We start from the raw sequence: 16876 nt of genomic DNA on the forward strand, positions 1-16876 counted from the left end.
TGATATACACTTGACATAAATATTAATTTTAGCATCGGAGTGGGATTGTCAGGTTTCCCCGACGCTGTATTTCTTTCTTTACAGATTTGGAGGCAGGCTTTTCTAGTATTTCGCACTAGATCGAAATCTGTTCTAACAATGTATAATTCATTAAGATTATAATATAAGTCCGTTTTGAGTCTAGTTCGTTTTATTGTTAATATTATTATTCCAATAATATTATAATACCATAAATATATATACCAAATATATATATTACACAATAATTGTAACGCCCCGAATTTGAACCAGCAAATTCGTAAGCAGAAACCTCCGGTTTCCACGTGACGTTACTACATCAGAGATAAACTCTCGCAGCGGAATATATTTTTATCCAACAGACTTGGATTAAATAACACATTAGAGCTTTTAAATTAAATACCTCTAGATATTCATTAGAAAATACTTATAACAAATACAAGGAAACAGGTGTCCATAATGACACAAAAGAATACATATAAATCATTAGCAATCTTGTCAACATAAAATACTATAAACACAGAAGACTACAAACAAAATATAAACTATGCGTCCTTAGCTATAAAACCTCTTGAGCTCTGGTCTTTATCTATTAACCTGCATTAACGGAATATATATATATATATAGAAACAAAAACACAAAACAACCAAAGTGAGTCCACTGTTTCCAATAATAAGGTGAATACTGATTTACTTAATAAATTCCTTAACATGCAGATATGGCTTTATAGCCACGCGTATAATGCAAATGTATGGGTTGTATGAATATGCATCGTAGTAACCATTTAGTTTGATGTTTTATGATCATCTTTCTTCAGACCTCTCGTTCTAGGTTATCTGAACCCGTTCACGTCCGTTGCCTCCCACTTAAAGTTTTACCTGTTTTTACTGGAATCCTACCGGTCCCAGCATTAGTTATATATTAGGTCTTCGGATACCCTTGGGTCACTATGAACCCCTCTTGGATCCACTGACTAGCCATACTTTCCCCTAGCTACTACATCAGCTTGTTGATGGCTATCTCATCAGCCGTTATATTATTTTAGACACAACATGCTATGCATGATCGGCCACATGCAATGAATAAATTAAATAAAACAATAAACACAATATCATGGAAAAATCCACCAGCTTCGTTCTCAGTAAGTATAGAAATACTTACCCTCTTCTTCGTGTAGTTCCTTTAAACTTCTTTTCTGCATATAAATCCATCCATGCAATAATATATTTATCAATCATCTATCAAACGAATCATTGTTTATAGACCCTCATCTTTTTATATTTATTATTCATCACTTCATTACGTTTGAGACGATCACTCATAATAAATCTTAAAACCTTGGTTCATGATTTGGTGACGAGGCTATATAACCAATGCTACCAAATATGAACTTGAAGGATTAAAATATATCATAAGGACAATAAGGAATAAATACGATCAACTCATGAGAATCATGAGGACAATGAAATGAAAAGGAAATATAAATACGATCAACTCATGGAAGTCATGAGGACAATGAAATATAAAAGGAAATATAAATACGATCAACTCATGAAAGTCATGAGGACAATGAAATATAAAAGTAAATATAAATACGATCAACTCATGAAGTCATGAGGACAATGAAATGTAAAAAGGAAATATAAATACGATCAACTCATGAAAGTCATGAGGACAACGAAATATAAAAGGAAATATAAATACGATCAACTCATGAAAGTCATGAGGACAACAAAATATAAAAGGAAATATAAATACGATCAACTCATGAAAGTCATGAGGACAACAAAATATAAAAGGAAATATAAATACGATCAACTCATGAAGTCATGAGGACAATGAAGTATAGAAGTAGTTTATATTACTTTCTTTTTATCTCTTAAGCTTATTGGGTCTTTAAACAATTCAAATAACAAGTAATGAAATCATAACCTATATCATCAAATTAATGAAACTAATGATTAGAAGCTTACCCAAAATACTTCCTAGCATACACTTCAAGCCTTGAACAACACAAGACTACACAAATCCCACAATTTTCTCTCTTGGCCTTAGGTGTGTGTGTGAGTGAAGCTTAATGGGCATTGCATCTACCACCTTGGTTCTATTTATAAGAGAATGAATGGTTAGGATCAAGTAGACACATTTTGATTCAATGGATAGGAATTGGTGCATCTTAGCCTTATTTCCAAGGCACATGGGTTTCATCATCACTAAGGTGGTGCATTCTAGATGTGGGATGTGGGCAACACTTGTGGTGATGAGTGCACACATTAGAGGAAGTGGGTGATGAGTTGTCCAAATCAAAGGAAGTATTAAATAATGCTACATATGAATTTTCGTCCAAATAGAGGCCAGCTTACTCCAAACAATGTTTTGATGGTCAAATCTAATCCGATCGCTGTGAAATTTTGAGGGTAGATAGATGACGTCAAGACGAACACTTTCTCTTTTTGGTTCAACTCAATCCGAGTTCGTTACGACTTAGTTTTGGTCAATCAAAGTTTCTGGTTTACTTTGACAAGTTAAACCAAGATATTGTTTAGACTACTTTCATTTTATGATTACTCTAGATTCTATTCTAGACATCCTTTATTCTTTCATCATAAGAGGGGGAGGGAATAAATGTAGTGGAATGTTGTACTAGGTGTTGAATCATTATATCCTCTACTAACATATTTAATCATCTAACACACATTAATTAATGGCATTTCTTTAAGGTATAAAAATAGGTCTTTCACATGTTGAGTTGGGTGATGACTCATGTAATCATCATGATCATAGGAAGATAACATGTGATAGATGGGTTGGGTTTGTGGATAGCAATTGGAATGGGTTGGGTTAAGTCCAAAGATGGCCCATTAATGAATAATGTGAATTTCCGTCTAGAACAGGGGTCATATTTTTGACGGATGTTTTCATGGCCTTAAAGATGTCCAAACATCATGAAATTTGGAGGGGACCTAGAGGACTTCAAAACGAGCGTCTCAGTTTTTGAATCGACCAAAATGGAGTTCGTTTGACCCTGTTTCCGTTATTCCAAAGTTTAAAGTCTGTTTTGAGTTTTTATCAAATTGCAACTATAAACGCTTCTAAAAACAGAAATACATTATTTATTTTCATAAATAACCATAGTTATCCTTTTGCCTTATTAAAAGTGTTTCAAAATTAATTTAAACCATTATAAATTATGTCTTAAAATCTGGGGCGCTACATTCCTCCCCCCTTAACAGAATTTCGTCCCCGAAATTCGTAAACTATGCTTCGCATAAAGTTTACATTAAGGGAAGATTTAGATTCCTAAACCTTAAGTCTAGTGGTACAGATTTTATGTGGAGCATCTAATTATTAAACATGAAAAATAAACAAGCATACAGCACCGTATGACAAATTATCATATATAGAATTTTAAGCTCATTATAACAAGAAGTATAACAGATCAAACTAATGTATAGATTGCAGGAGAGAATGCATTTATTTCTCATTATAGGAAAATTTGTTGCACAACAATTCTCTTTTGTGATGATGATTTTCTGATAATCTTGGTGGAAAGCTTGCCAAATAGAAACATGGAAACCAGGAAGGAGAGGGAGGCGAGGCAAGCAATCCGAAAAGGATATGAGTGCGGTACTCATATCGTGGTGCTCTCTCTCTTCTGTCACAGATTATCAACACTGGATTATGGATAGACGCGAGGAGAGTCCAGGTTGACAAGGAGGAAGAGAAGGCCTTGCATGATCAAGAATAATCTTGCTTCTGGATAGTATGATCAAGAATAATCTTGCTTCTGTGTTTATGAATCTGTTTGTGATGCTGCATTTTTCTAACTATAGGTTTGAAAATTTGGTTATCGAACTACATCTTCTTTCGTAGGAGGCGATGATAAGTTCAGATTAGAAGGAAAATTTGGCTCTCAAAGTGTGAAGGGTTGAGAGCCCAAAGGTGTGCTTTGCAAGAGGGAAGTCGGGTGAATTTATAGAGATTTGAGAGGAAACGGTGCAAGTGGTGCCGACAGTGTATCGTGAAACGCTCTTCCAGCTCATTCACGGGATGCTCCTCTACGACTGCTAGTTGCGAAAAATGCGGCAATGAATCCGAAAAAGTCTTTGGGTGAATTCGGAATTCGAGAAGGTGAAAAGGGTGAAAGTTGAAAAAGAGAAGAACTCGTGATTCGAGGGCTGTCTACTAGTGGTAGTGGCGGTCGTGCCTAGAACGACGTTGATTAGACCGCGTCTTGTCTACTGATTAAGCTCTCTTTTCTTCCTTCAGATCTTTCGAATAACCGCTTCATTTCTATCTTTTCTCCTTCAGGTTTTTTGAGGAGTATCATCATTTCCTTAGTTTTTTCCAAAAATGGCTTCCTCATCCTCTCAAAATAATTTTGATCTAAATACTGCGCCTGTAGTACCAGAAATTTGGCGTCCATTGTTCCTATCTCAGAGAGGTCCTCTTCTGACTAATGACTCTGTGATGCTGAGTGATGCAGTAGCTGCATCTGTAGCTCAAGGCATCATGACTCCTCGAGATGAAAAGTTGTTGGCTGATAGGACCGATGCTCAAGCCATCAATGATTCTTTAGCATTCAGTATTCAGGGTGCTTCTTCGGTTTCCAATATGGCTCGCCGTCTGCAAGTTCGAGGGAACGAAATTCAAGCGTTGAAAGTTCAAATCTTGACTTTGCAGCGAATGTATGTGGACTTTAGGCGAAGGAATTGGGTTCTACAGCAAGAAAATAGAAAACTGAAGAAGGTGGTAAATTCGTATGAGAAAGACTTGGGAAGGAGGTATGCTGATTTGGAGCAGAATACCAATCGTCTCCAAGAACAACACCAGGACCTCTTGCGTGTAGTCCAAAACCTCAGGGTTTTCCGCCCAGAAACTTAGTCAGGTATTCTATTTGATCTAGCAATTCTTTATTTACAAAAATAAATAACTAACTGCAGTATTATGAAATACCTGTAGGTATAAGCATACCGAATACTCTGGGAATGGTGCAGAAAAGGTCCTGTTTTGCAAGTCTATTTTTCTTTGAATCAAAAGCAGTTCATCTTATTAAGACAATAATTATTCTTTTACGCACCGTTCTTATTATCTAATATGTCTGTAATCCTTTTTGAACTATGATTTCTACTCGATCTTTTACTAAGGTGTAATTCTTATATGGTACTATGTTCTTCATTCTTATTTCTGCATAATTACTAATATCCTCAAATTTCATTAGATTAAATCCTTAGTATTACTCCAATTTAGTTATGCAGTCAATCAATACTTAAATTTGCTAATCATAAACTTATCCATCAAGTAAGGATTTCTAAGAGAATCAATAAATCACATAATCAAGATTTTATTTAACTTAAGCTCTAGAAAACCTCAATAATATATAAACTTCTCTTAAAGTTCATCAGATGCATAGGAAAAACAATCTCTCCATTAATCATCAAATCATTTGATTAACTAATTTCCTCAACATATAAAATTAGTAATTTACGCTTTATACACCTATCTTCAAAAGATACCAGATTTGGAATAATAGATACTCATTAATCATAGCATACCTTTCCTTACATTCTAGGGTTAATTGGATAGACCTCAAAGCCTCAAAATTTATCTCTGATCCTTAGGTTATCCTTATTATGGTTATGGGAAAGTTGTATCTCTAAGCACATGAAATATCTATAGAGTGATTTATAAATTTACTAACTTAATATCCATAAATTATTTCAACAGATTAAACATTTGGATTCTGTAATCTATATCTCCAAAAAGAAACATTTATGACTATACCTCAAAATAATACTAGATATCAAATCATCTTAATTCTGAAATTACTTCTATTTACATACCTCTGGTTTCTTATCCCCTTACGCTAGGATCATCATCAAGGTGGAAGGTTTCTGCACTAAAATACATCACACAAAGTATTTTATAAAAATGGTTTACACTTATAGCTCTTGTGTTATTCTTAGACATCTAGGGTCAAGTCTAACGGTCCTCAGAGCAAACCGCTCTGATACCATTCTGTAACTTACCCAAGTTACAGTATGACACTGAATGTTCACTAGGTCGCAGAACAATTGCTCTGATACCATTCTGTAACGCCCCGAATTTGAACCAGCAAATTCGTAAGCAGAAACCTCCGGTTTCCACGTGACGTTACTACATCAGAGATAAACTCTCGCAGCGGAATATATTTTTATCCAACAGACTTGGATTAAATAACACATTAGAGCTTTTAAATTAAATACCTCTAGATATTCATTAGAAAATACTTATAACAAATACAAGGAAACAGGTGTCCATAATGACACAAAAGAATACATATAAATCATTAGCAATCTTGTCAACATAAAATACTATAAACACAGAAGACTACAAACAAAATATAAACTATGCGTCCTTAGCTATAAAACCTCTTGAGCTCTGGTCTTTATCTATTAACCTGCATTAACGGAATATATATATATATAGAAACAAAAACACAAAACAACCAAAGTGAGTCCACTGTTTCCAATAATAAGGTGAATACTGATTTACTTAATAAATTCCTTAACATGCAGATATGGCTTTATAGCCACGCGTATAATGCAAATGTATGGGTTGTATGAATATGCATCGTAGTAACCATTTAGTTTGATGTTTTATGATCATCTTTCTTCAGACCTCTCGTTCTAGGTTATCTGAACCCGTTCACGTCCGTTGCCTCCCACTTAAAGTTTTACCTGTTTTTACTGGAATCCTACCGGTCCCAGCATTAGTTATATATTAGGTCTTCGGATACCCTTGGGTCACTATGAACCCCTCTTGGATCCACTGACTAGCCATACTTTCCCCTAGCTACTACATCAGCTTGTTGATGGCTATCTCATCAGCCGTTATATTATTTTAGACACAACATGCTATGCATGATCGGCCACATGCAATGAATAAATTAAATAAAACAATAAACACAATATCATGGAAAAATCCACCAGCTTCGTTCTCAGTAAGTATAGAAATACTTACCCTCTTCTTCGTGTAGTTCCTTTAAACTTCTTTTCTGCATATAAATCCATCCATGCAATAATATATTTATCAATCATCTATCAAACGAATCATTGTTTATAGACCCTCATCTTTTTATATTTATTATTCATCACTTCATTACGTTTGAGACGATCACTCATAATAAATCTTAAAACCTTGGTTCATGATTTGGTGACGAGGCTATATAACCAATGCTACCAAATATGAACTTGAAGGATTAAAATATATCATAAGGACAATAAGGAATAAATACGATCAACTCATGAGAATCATGAGGACAATGAAATGAAAAGGAAATATAAATACGATCAACTCATGGAAGTCATGAGGACAATGAAATATAAAAGGAAATATAAATACGATCAACTCATGAAAGTCATGAGGACAATGAAATATAAAAGTAAATATAAATACGATCAACTCATGAAGTCATGAGGACAATGAAATGTAAAAAGGAAATATAAATACGATCAACTCATGAAAGTCATGAGGACAACGAAATATAAAAGGAAATATAAATACGATCAACTCATGAAAGTCATGAGGACAACAAAATATAAAAGGAAATATAAATACGATCAACTCATGAAAGTCATGAGGACAACAAAATATAAAAGGAAATATAAATACGATCAACTCATGAAGTCATGAGGACAATGAAGTATAGAAGTAGTTTATATTACTTTCTTTTTATCTCTTAAGCTTATTGGGTCTTTAAACAATTCAAATAACAAGTAATGAAATCATAACCTATATCATCAAATTAATGAAACTAATGATTAGAAGCTTACCCAAAATACTTCCTAGCATACACTTCAAGCCTTGAACAACACAAGACTACACAAATCCCACAATTTTCTCTCTTGGCCTTAGGTGTGTGTGTGAGTGAAGCTTAATGGGCATTGCATCTACCACCTTGGTTCTATTTATAAGAGAATGAATGGTTAGGATCAAGTAGACACATTTTGATTCAATGGATAGGAATTGGTGCATCTTAGCCTTATTTCCAAGGCACATGGGTTTCATCATCACTAAGGTGGTGCATTCTAGATGTGGGATGTGGGCAACACTTGTGGTGATGAGTGCACACATTAGAGGAAGTGGGTGATGAGTTGTCCAAATCAAAGGAAGTATTAAATAATGCTACATATGAATTTTCGTCCAAATAGAGGCCAGCTTACTCCAAACAATGTTTTGATGGTCAAATCTAATCCGATCGCTGTGAAATTTTGAGGGTAGATAGATGACGTCAAGACGAACACTTTCTCTTTTTGGTTCAACTCAATCCGAGTTCGTTACGACTTAGTTTTGGTCAATCAAAGTTTCTGGTTTACTTTGACAAGTTAAACCAAGATATTGTTTAGACTACTTTCATTTTATGATTACTCTAGATTCTATTCTAGACATCCTTTATTCTTTCATCATAAGAGGGGGAGGGAATAAATGTAGTGGAATGTTGTACTAGGTGTTGAATCATTATATCCTCTACTAACATATTTAATCATCTAACACACATTAATTAATGGCATTTCTTTAAGGTATAAAAATAGGTCTTTCACATGTTGAGTTGGGTGATGACTCATGTAATCATCATGATCATAGGAAGATAACATGTGATAGATGGGTTGGGTTTGTGGATAGCAATTGGAATGGGTTGGGTTAAGTCCAAAGATGGCCCATTAATGAATAATGTGAATTTCCGTCTAGAACAGGGGTCATATTTTTGACGGATGTTTTCATGGCCTTAAAGATGTCCAAACATCATGAAATTTGGAGGGGACCTAGAGGACTTCAAAACGAGCGTCTCAGTTTTTGAATCGACCAAAATGGAGTTCGTTTGACCCTGTTTCCGTTATTCCAAAGTTTAAAGTCTGTTTTGAGTTTTTATCAAATTGCAACTATAAACGCTTCTAAAAACAGAAATACATTATTTATTTTCATAAATAACCATAGTTATCCTTTTGCCTTATTAAAAGTGTTTCAAAATTAATTTAAACCATTATAAATTATGTCTTAAAATCTGGGGCGCTACAATAATATTATACACAGTAAATATTACACAATAATATTATTTATCCATATTATTTTATCAATTAGCTCGCTGAATAATTCAGTCTGTCTATTTAATAACCAGTAATATTATTAGAGTATAATAATATTATTCGTTATTAATAAAATCATGGCTTTTAAATAATAAGACTAAGGAATATTTATGAAAATAAATATTCATGTAATCTTCTTAATTTATCGGGGATTTAATATTGTGTCAGAAGACACATAATTTTATCAGTTACTGAATGCGAATACTGTTTCCTACAGTATTAAGCCGTTCGAGCGTTGAGTCATGTAGATCGAACGTCAATTCTAGACTTATCTATTTTACTAAGTCTTAAATTCTAATTTAAGACATTTTATTTTATGACTTAAAATCTGAGCGCTACACACATGTTCACATACCTCACACAAATTTATGCTTTCACCACCACACGTTTTTATTTTCTTTCTCTTAATTCCTTCTTCTTCCTTCTTTTATCTTTTCTTCACTGCAGGTTGAACCCAAGAGAACACAAACAAGGAGACAAAGAGAGATTTACCGTAAAAGGGAGAAGAAACTCCTTCTCTTTTTCTGGTTGCTAGTCGAGAGAGAAAGTGAGATTGATTTCGTGAGTTTCTTCCTGTTTGGTCTAGAAGAAGAGCAAGGGTGCTGGTTCATGATTGAATCAGATGAGGTTTCTCTTAGTTTTGGGTTGTAGCAGGGACAGTGATTGTTTTTCTGGGTGTTTCCTTGTTCTGATTAGTAGAGATGCAAGAAAATGGAAAGAACCTTCTCTGATCTTGTTGCTCTAAATTGCAGAAAAGGTTTATTGAGAGTTTCAGAAAGCAATAGGGAAGGCTCTTGGCTTTGTGTAAGAAAACCCATCGCCTAAGCTTCCTCTTATAGAAGACCCGAATGGAATGGTGAGGATCAACCCAGTGCAAAAACATTCTACGAACAGATGATACACAAGTGTTTCGACAATGATTAGAAGATAAGAATCTTAGCTTAATATCTCTTATCTTCTATGAACGAGAATTCGATTCTAACTAGTTTAGTTAACTAAGTTTTGCTTGAGAGAAATCTGATCAAACAGCATGTGAACAATACTTGCTTACCAAGTTGATGCGCTGGAGGTGGGGGTGAGTTGCCGTGAGACATATGTAAAGAAGGAAGGAGAAGAGAACGTGGATGACGGGGTGCACATGGGCTGGGTTCTACATGGGCTGGGTGTCTTTTTAAACATGTAGGCTAAATCTACTTGGGCTGGGCTAGATCATGTGGGAATAAAATGGGCCCACAATGTTATACATTATTTTCATCCTATTTATGTTTGATTTGGACTGGGATTGTAATTTTAACCGGTCAAATGATTTTTGTCTAAGAATGGCCAAAGGGGGAGTTCTTATGTTTGATTTGGACCGGGATTGTATTTTTAACCGATCAAGTAATTGTTGTCCCAGAATGGCCAAAGGGGGAGTTTGTTAGTTTTTGTGTTGGCTGCATTTTGTTGGGCAAAATCACTATCATGGAAAGGGCCTTATATTCAGAGTTTATTTCTCCGATATGGAAAGGGCCTTATAATGACAAGATCAGTATCACAAGCATCAACAAGGAATTTCCAGACTCCATTAAGACTCTGCAAAGTCTACAGCTCAGCAAAAGTCGGATCCAGAGTTTATCGTTCGAACGGCCTAGTGAAACGCCTGGACTCTCATCAAAGATATGTTTCTAGAAGTCTTCTTCAATGATGCTTTTAATTAGGGGTTCAGTCAGTTTTCAGAAGTCTTCTTCAAAGATATGTTTTTAGAAGATTTTGCATAGTCTACAAGTCAGTGAAATTGGATCCCTTGCAGCTGTCCGGACGATGTGATATACTGTCCGAACGCCCAACTGTCCAAAGCATCATCCGTTCGAACAACGTGATATACCGTCCAAACGCCCAACTGTCCAAAGCATCATCTGTCCGGACGACGAGATCTTTTCGTCCGGACCTTCCTCTATGTCGAGAAGCTTCAAACTGCTCCAGCTTGCATCCGTCTGGATGTTTCAATAGTACATCCGGACGCCACTCACTGTTCTATCAGCTATGAGATTTCTTTCCAAAACACATATATGGGAAGACAGCTGAAACCGATCGGACGATGTGGATTCCCGTCCGGACATGCTCATCCATAAGGCAAGTCGCGCATTCAAAATTCAGATGTCCGGATGACAATCTTCATGGTCTGGACGAGCGAGCTTCATATATGGAAATTGCGTGCATTAGATTTACCGTCCGGATGACAGATGTCATGGTCCGAACGCGCCAAGCCTTTATATGGAAATTGCGTGTAGCTAAAATGCGACCGTCTGAACGACAGGGCAACACCGTGTAGACGCGGCTCAATTCAGGAAAGAATTTTTGCAAAATTTGGAAAGCCGATCGCACAGTTGTCCGTCTGGACGTCTTATGACTACCGTCTGGACGGCGCCTAGGTTTTTCAAGCAAGACGCTCATTTGAACTTGCAGCCTATAAATAGAGGTCCCTAGGCTTGAGAACTAGAAGAATTCGGTTGTGAATTCCGTAGTGCCTAGAGAGTTATATTTTAGAGTTACTGTGCTGATCTGCTCACTCTCAAGCTGTTGCCAAGTGCTATTGCTATGCTAAAACTAAAGTCTATCTTAGGGGTTGGCCCTAAGGTAAATGATTCCATTGAAGACCCCTTCAAGTAGGTGACTTGGTTGGGAGGTGTTCGTGTTGGGTTACACGTTAGAGTTCAAGGTACGACCACTCCAGAAGGGTATGTGGGTACTACTGCTTTGTAACTAGCTTTGTCTTCTGAATAGTGAATATCTTAATTGAGTGGTTTTCTGCCCCGGAGTGGTTTTCTCTTAATTGAGTTTCCACTTCGTTAACAAAATATATGTCTCTTTAATTTCCACATTGTGATATTTTGTTGCACACAATTGCACACACTTGAAAAATTAGAATTCCAATAATTTTCAATTGGTATTAGAGCGGGTACACTCTGTTAAGGATTTATTTCCTAAGTGTGATCCTCATCTCTTGTGACTTCTATTTTTTTAACTACACATTTTATCATGGATTTCTCTCAGTTATTTGAAGGAAATTATGATATTGAGCTCTCTAAAGTTTTTGCTAAATTGGATAAAATTGTTTCTCCAAAAGAGCTCAGAAAGGTGAAGCAAGAAAAAGAGTCTTTGATTGTTCAATTATCTTAATTAGATGTTTTGATTGACTCTTTGAGATATGAGAATACCATGTTATTTAACATTATTGATACACTTGAGAATAAATTAAAAGAATCTGAAGATCTCTTGAAAAAATTCTCAAGTGATAATTTGAAGAGCATGCTTTGTATTCATTTAGATATTTCTAACAAGCCTGCTTTAATTTTTGATGACATGAGTACTTCTACTTCACATGCTTCTGACTTTGAATTAGATTCTACTGATATCAAGCTTGTGATAGTAGATACAGCTTGTTTAGAAAATTCTTGCTTAAATAATCATGTGATGCCAAAGTCAAAGGAATCAGGAACACGAGGTAAGTTTGTTCCTACTTGTCATAATTGTGAGAAAATTGGTCATATTAGGCCAAATTGTTATTTGTTGAAATCCCACAGGCCTTGGATTAAGCAGGATGCTATGAGGAAAAGTGAAGTTGAAGATTCTTCGACATCAAAATATGTCCCTCCGCATAGGAGACAATGTTATTTGTAAGAATGCTAACTAAAAGGTAAGGGCAATATTATTTGTAAGAATGCTAACTATAATTCTGTAGAGAATATCAAGAAGCATTCAAACAAAAGAAGCTTGCCCACCTGTCATCACTGCGGCATCACCGGTCACATCCGACCCAAATGTCCACAGCTCTAGGCTCTGAAGTCAATGGTTCAGAAGAAGCTGCCAACAAGAGCTACATCAGGCACTCTACCTCTTATGGCACTTCATGCTCTATGGCATCAGCAGTAGTTTATTCTTGCCTATCAAAGTGGCAAATCAAAGAAGAACAAATCAATACGCTACAAGAGAAAGCCGTAGAAGCCCACTAGCAACCATGGCTATGAAGGGTTGTTGAGCTTGATGCAAGGTATGCTAAGAAGAATGGACAACATGGACATGACCCACAAACCATCTCCACGGGTCAAGCAGGTATGGGTCAAGAATGATGAGACCATTCACCCCTTGAGGGGGAGTAGACTCACCTAGTAAAGGTGAAGTCTCCCATGCCTAGGATTTTGGTTCCTAAATCCTAGTGCATGCCAGGTATGTGTGCATTGCATTGTTTATCATGTCTTATTCATGCCTTGCATTCTGTTTGAGGAACCATTTATTCTATCACCATATTTTCTCTTGTTGTCATGAGAAACATCTATAGATTCATTTTTTTTGGGATGACAGTTAAAGCACGTCGGGGGCTGCTTTTCTGTCTTGGTATTTCTAAACCTCTCTCCCTGAGGACAGTTTCATTTTAGCTTACATGCTGGGACTAGATGTTATTTCCTTTTCCATAAGCATGTCCTTGTTGTTTTTCTGTTTTATTGTTTTCAACATTAAAAAAAAAAAATTGGGGAGAAGATGCAGTTTTTTTTTTGATAACTTTTCAGATATTGTATGTGTTTTTGCCTGATATCTTAGTTCATTGTGCATTAATTGAATATGATTATATATGATTGAGAGTTTATGTTTGATATCTTCGAAGTTTTCCTGTTGCATCTTAATTATAGATAGTTGCTTTTCTCATGCGATGAACTATTGTGCACTATCCAAGGCTCCCCTAAGGTACATCATTTTCCTCTCTAACTTCTTGCTTCTGGAAATTCTAATGAGAGAGATGTTTTTGATAAGATGGTCAAATTGACCAATATATTAGTTGAACCTAGAGCCTAAAAATTCTAGCATTCTCTCTAGCTTGCAGCACCGAAAGAAACAAGCAGAGATTCTTGTAATTATGTGCTTATATTCACTGCTTTTGTGTTGAATTAGCTTTATATCTTGTCCTACATGGTGCAAGTAAAATTTTACCTTGTCCTTCATACAATTAGGTGCTGCATCTTAGGAGGAGTGTATCAGATGAGGGTAGCTAGGCCCTAGTAAATAATAAGGTTTGACTTTTGGCTGATCTTTCATTGATTTTCTCTCTTGTTCAGAAAATCTGGTTGCTTTAAGTCATATCAGTGAACTTCGTACCTTATTGAGAAAGCTTTCACACACACACACGCATTGCATGAGTTGAGTAATCTATTTAAAATTTCTAATTGCAGGGAAAATTGTGCTTATTGAATACTTAGCTCTCATTTATATCTTTGCATATTTTTGCTATGCTATTTGACTGCCTTATCAGTTGATTATATATGCGTGTTTTGAAGCTAACTTTAGGGAAAAATATTTTTTCTGTAAATTTTCCCTCTATTTTCAGCTTTTCAGTGTGTAGCATCCGGACGAACTTGGTTTAGAGTCTGGACTCATGCGGTCCTATCAAATTGCTAGTCTGGCAAGTGGACTGTTCGGACGCATTAGTATCATGTCTGGACGGGATCCTTACAGGTTTTAATCCGTCTCTTTGCTTTCTTTGCCATCTGCACACCACTGCATTTTTGTTGATTTATCATGTCATGTTGTGTGTTTTTCTCGCCGATTTTTCTTGATATTTTGGCATTCTTTGCACATCTCTTCTATTTCCATGGCATTTGTTGTATCTTCCTTTGTTCTTTTAAGTTTTGTGCCTTTTAGAATATTGGAATATTTGGTGATTGGAATATTTTCTTGAGATATTGTGCATGAAAATCCTATTCTATCTGTGTGTTGGGTTGATATTGATATATCTGGGTCATTTGGATTGCGATCTTTGCTTTTGTAATATTGGGCATCCAATTGACAGCTGTCATAATACCAGTTTCTTATTAGGACTAGGATCTAATATTTCTTTGTGGTGTTATTTTTGGAAATATCTTTGTTTAAATCTTTTCAGGAATATGTCGTCTAGCAGCTTCCAGCACAATATCTGACAAATGGATCTTTTGGAAAACTGACTTTTGTTGAAGTCGGATGTTCAAATTCCAAAAGTCTCAGGATTAAGATGAGCTTTTTCCCTTAGCTCATACAGAGCGTTCCGTAGCATTCCCTCAGATCTGTATTAGTTAGAAGTTCAGTGGTGAATCTCCTCTTTATCTTGCAGACCAGTTGCTCAGAGGATGTCAATCTGCGAATAACCAGTTTCAGGCTTTGCAAAATCAAGAGACTAAATGTTTTTCAATTCATGGTTCCCGGCTTCCGGAACTAGGAGCTGAAGTAGCTCAAATCCAGCTTTTTGTACGGACTTCTCTTCGTCTCTTGCTTTCAGTGGATCAGCCGGATTTGTTACATGGAGGATTTTCGTTCCTCTCTCTATCAGTTGTTTTGCAAACTTCTGATCTTTTGAGCCATTTTCAGACTCTTCTCTATTTTCCTTTTGTTTTGGATTATAGAACGTTTTTGTCTGTGGTTTTTATATACTCTGTTTACCCTTGTCCTATTGAGACATCAATGGGGAGTATTTTATTACTGTGGTCTTTTCATACTCTGTTTACCCTTTGTCCTTTTGAGACAAAAATGGGGAGTATATGTTTGATTTGGACCGAGATTGTATTTTTAATCGGTCAAGTGATTTTTGTCCCAGAATGGCCAAAGGGGGAGTTCTTATGTTTGATATGGATCAAGATTGTATTTTTAACCGGTCAAGTGATTTTTGTCCTAGAATGGCCAATGGGGGAGTTTGTTAATTTTTGTGTTGGCTGCATTCTGTTGGACAAAATCACTATCATGTAATGTTGCTTATTTCATAGGGATGCCGTATCAGTTCATAGTCTTCAAATATTCAGAGTTTATTTCTCTGATATGGAAATGACCTTATTATGACAAGATCAGTATCACAAGCATTAAGAAGGAATTTCAGCAAAAGTCAGATCCCGAATTTATCGTTTGAACGGCCTAGTGAAACGCCTGGACTCCCATCAATCAGTAACATAAAAAATGATGCTTTTTGAAAAATGGAATTGACTTCTAAAATAAACAACAAGTGTGTGCTTATTGTGTTAACAAAAATAAACAATGCGGAAAATAAACAACACAAGAATTTTTGTTAACGAAGTGGAAACTCAAGATGAGAAAAACCACTCCGGGGCAGCCAAACCCAGGATATCCACTATTCAGAAGACAAGACTAGATACAAAATAGTAACACTACATACCCTTGATGCCGTGATCGTACCTTGCTCTCTAACGTGTAACCCAACACGAACGCCTCCCAACCAGGTCTCCTACCTGAAGGGGTCTTCAATGGAATCCTTTATCTTAGGGTCGACCCCTAAGATAGACTTCAGTTGTAGCACAGCAACAGCACACTTGCAATGGCTTGAGAGAGAACAAATATGCTCCAATAACTTCACAAAATAACTCTCTAAGCTCTGAAGGAATTCAATACCAAATTCTTGCAGTTCTCAATGCCCAGGGGCCTCTATTTATAGGTTGAGGTTCAAATGGGCGACTGCAGTGAAATATACGGGTGCCATCCGGACGGTGGACAAGGGTCGTCCGGACGGACAACTGTGCGACCAGAATTTTCGAGATTTTCGTTGAAAATCTTTCCTGTTTGAGAACTGCATCCGGACGGTGAGGCACAGTCATCTTGACGGTCGTACGTCCGCTGCAAGTAATTTCCATATAAGGTTTCGTACGTCCGGACCAAGGGCGATGGCCGTCCGGACGGTTAATCTTCAACACGTAATTTCCATATCAGACGAGCGCGCGTCCGG

General features: G+C 36.3%; 2 long non-coding RNA genes across 2 annotated transcripts; both read right to left on the reverse strand.

The window, feature by feature from the left end:
• Window positions 1-412: 412 nt before the first annotated feature.
• On the reverse strand, window positions 413-2674 carry LOC133854957 (uncharacterized). The gene is made up of 3 exons (XR_009896893.1): window positions 1993-2674; window positions 1181-1214; window positions 413-615 (listed from the first exon to the last, which is right to left on the reverse strand). It is a non-coding gene; the product is annotated as an uncharacterized LOC133854957 (long non-coding RNA).
• Window positions 2675-6255: 3581 nt separating this feature from the next.
• LOC133854981 (uncharacterized) lies at window positions 6256-8515 on the reverse strand. The gene is made up of 3 exons (XR_009896899.1): window positions 7834-8515; window positions 7022-7055; window positions 6256-6458 (listed from the first exon to the last, which is right to left on the reverse strand). It is a non-coding gene; the product is annotated as an uncharacterized LOC133854981 (long non-coding RNA).
• Between the last annotated feature and the right edge of the window lie 8361 nt (window positions 8516-16876).

The sequence above is a fragment of the Alnus glutinosa genome, chromosome 13 (assembly GCF_958979055.1).
Source record: "Alnus glutinosa chromosome 13, dhAlnGlut1.1, whole genome shotgun sequence".
Taxonomy (NCBI): Eukaryota; Viridiplantae; Streptophyta; class Magnoliopsida; order Fagales; family Betulaceae; genus Alnus; species Alnus glutinosa.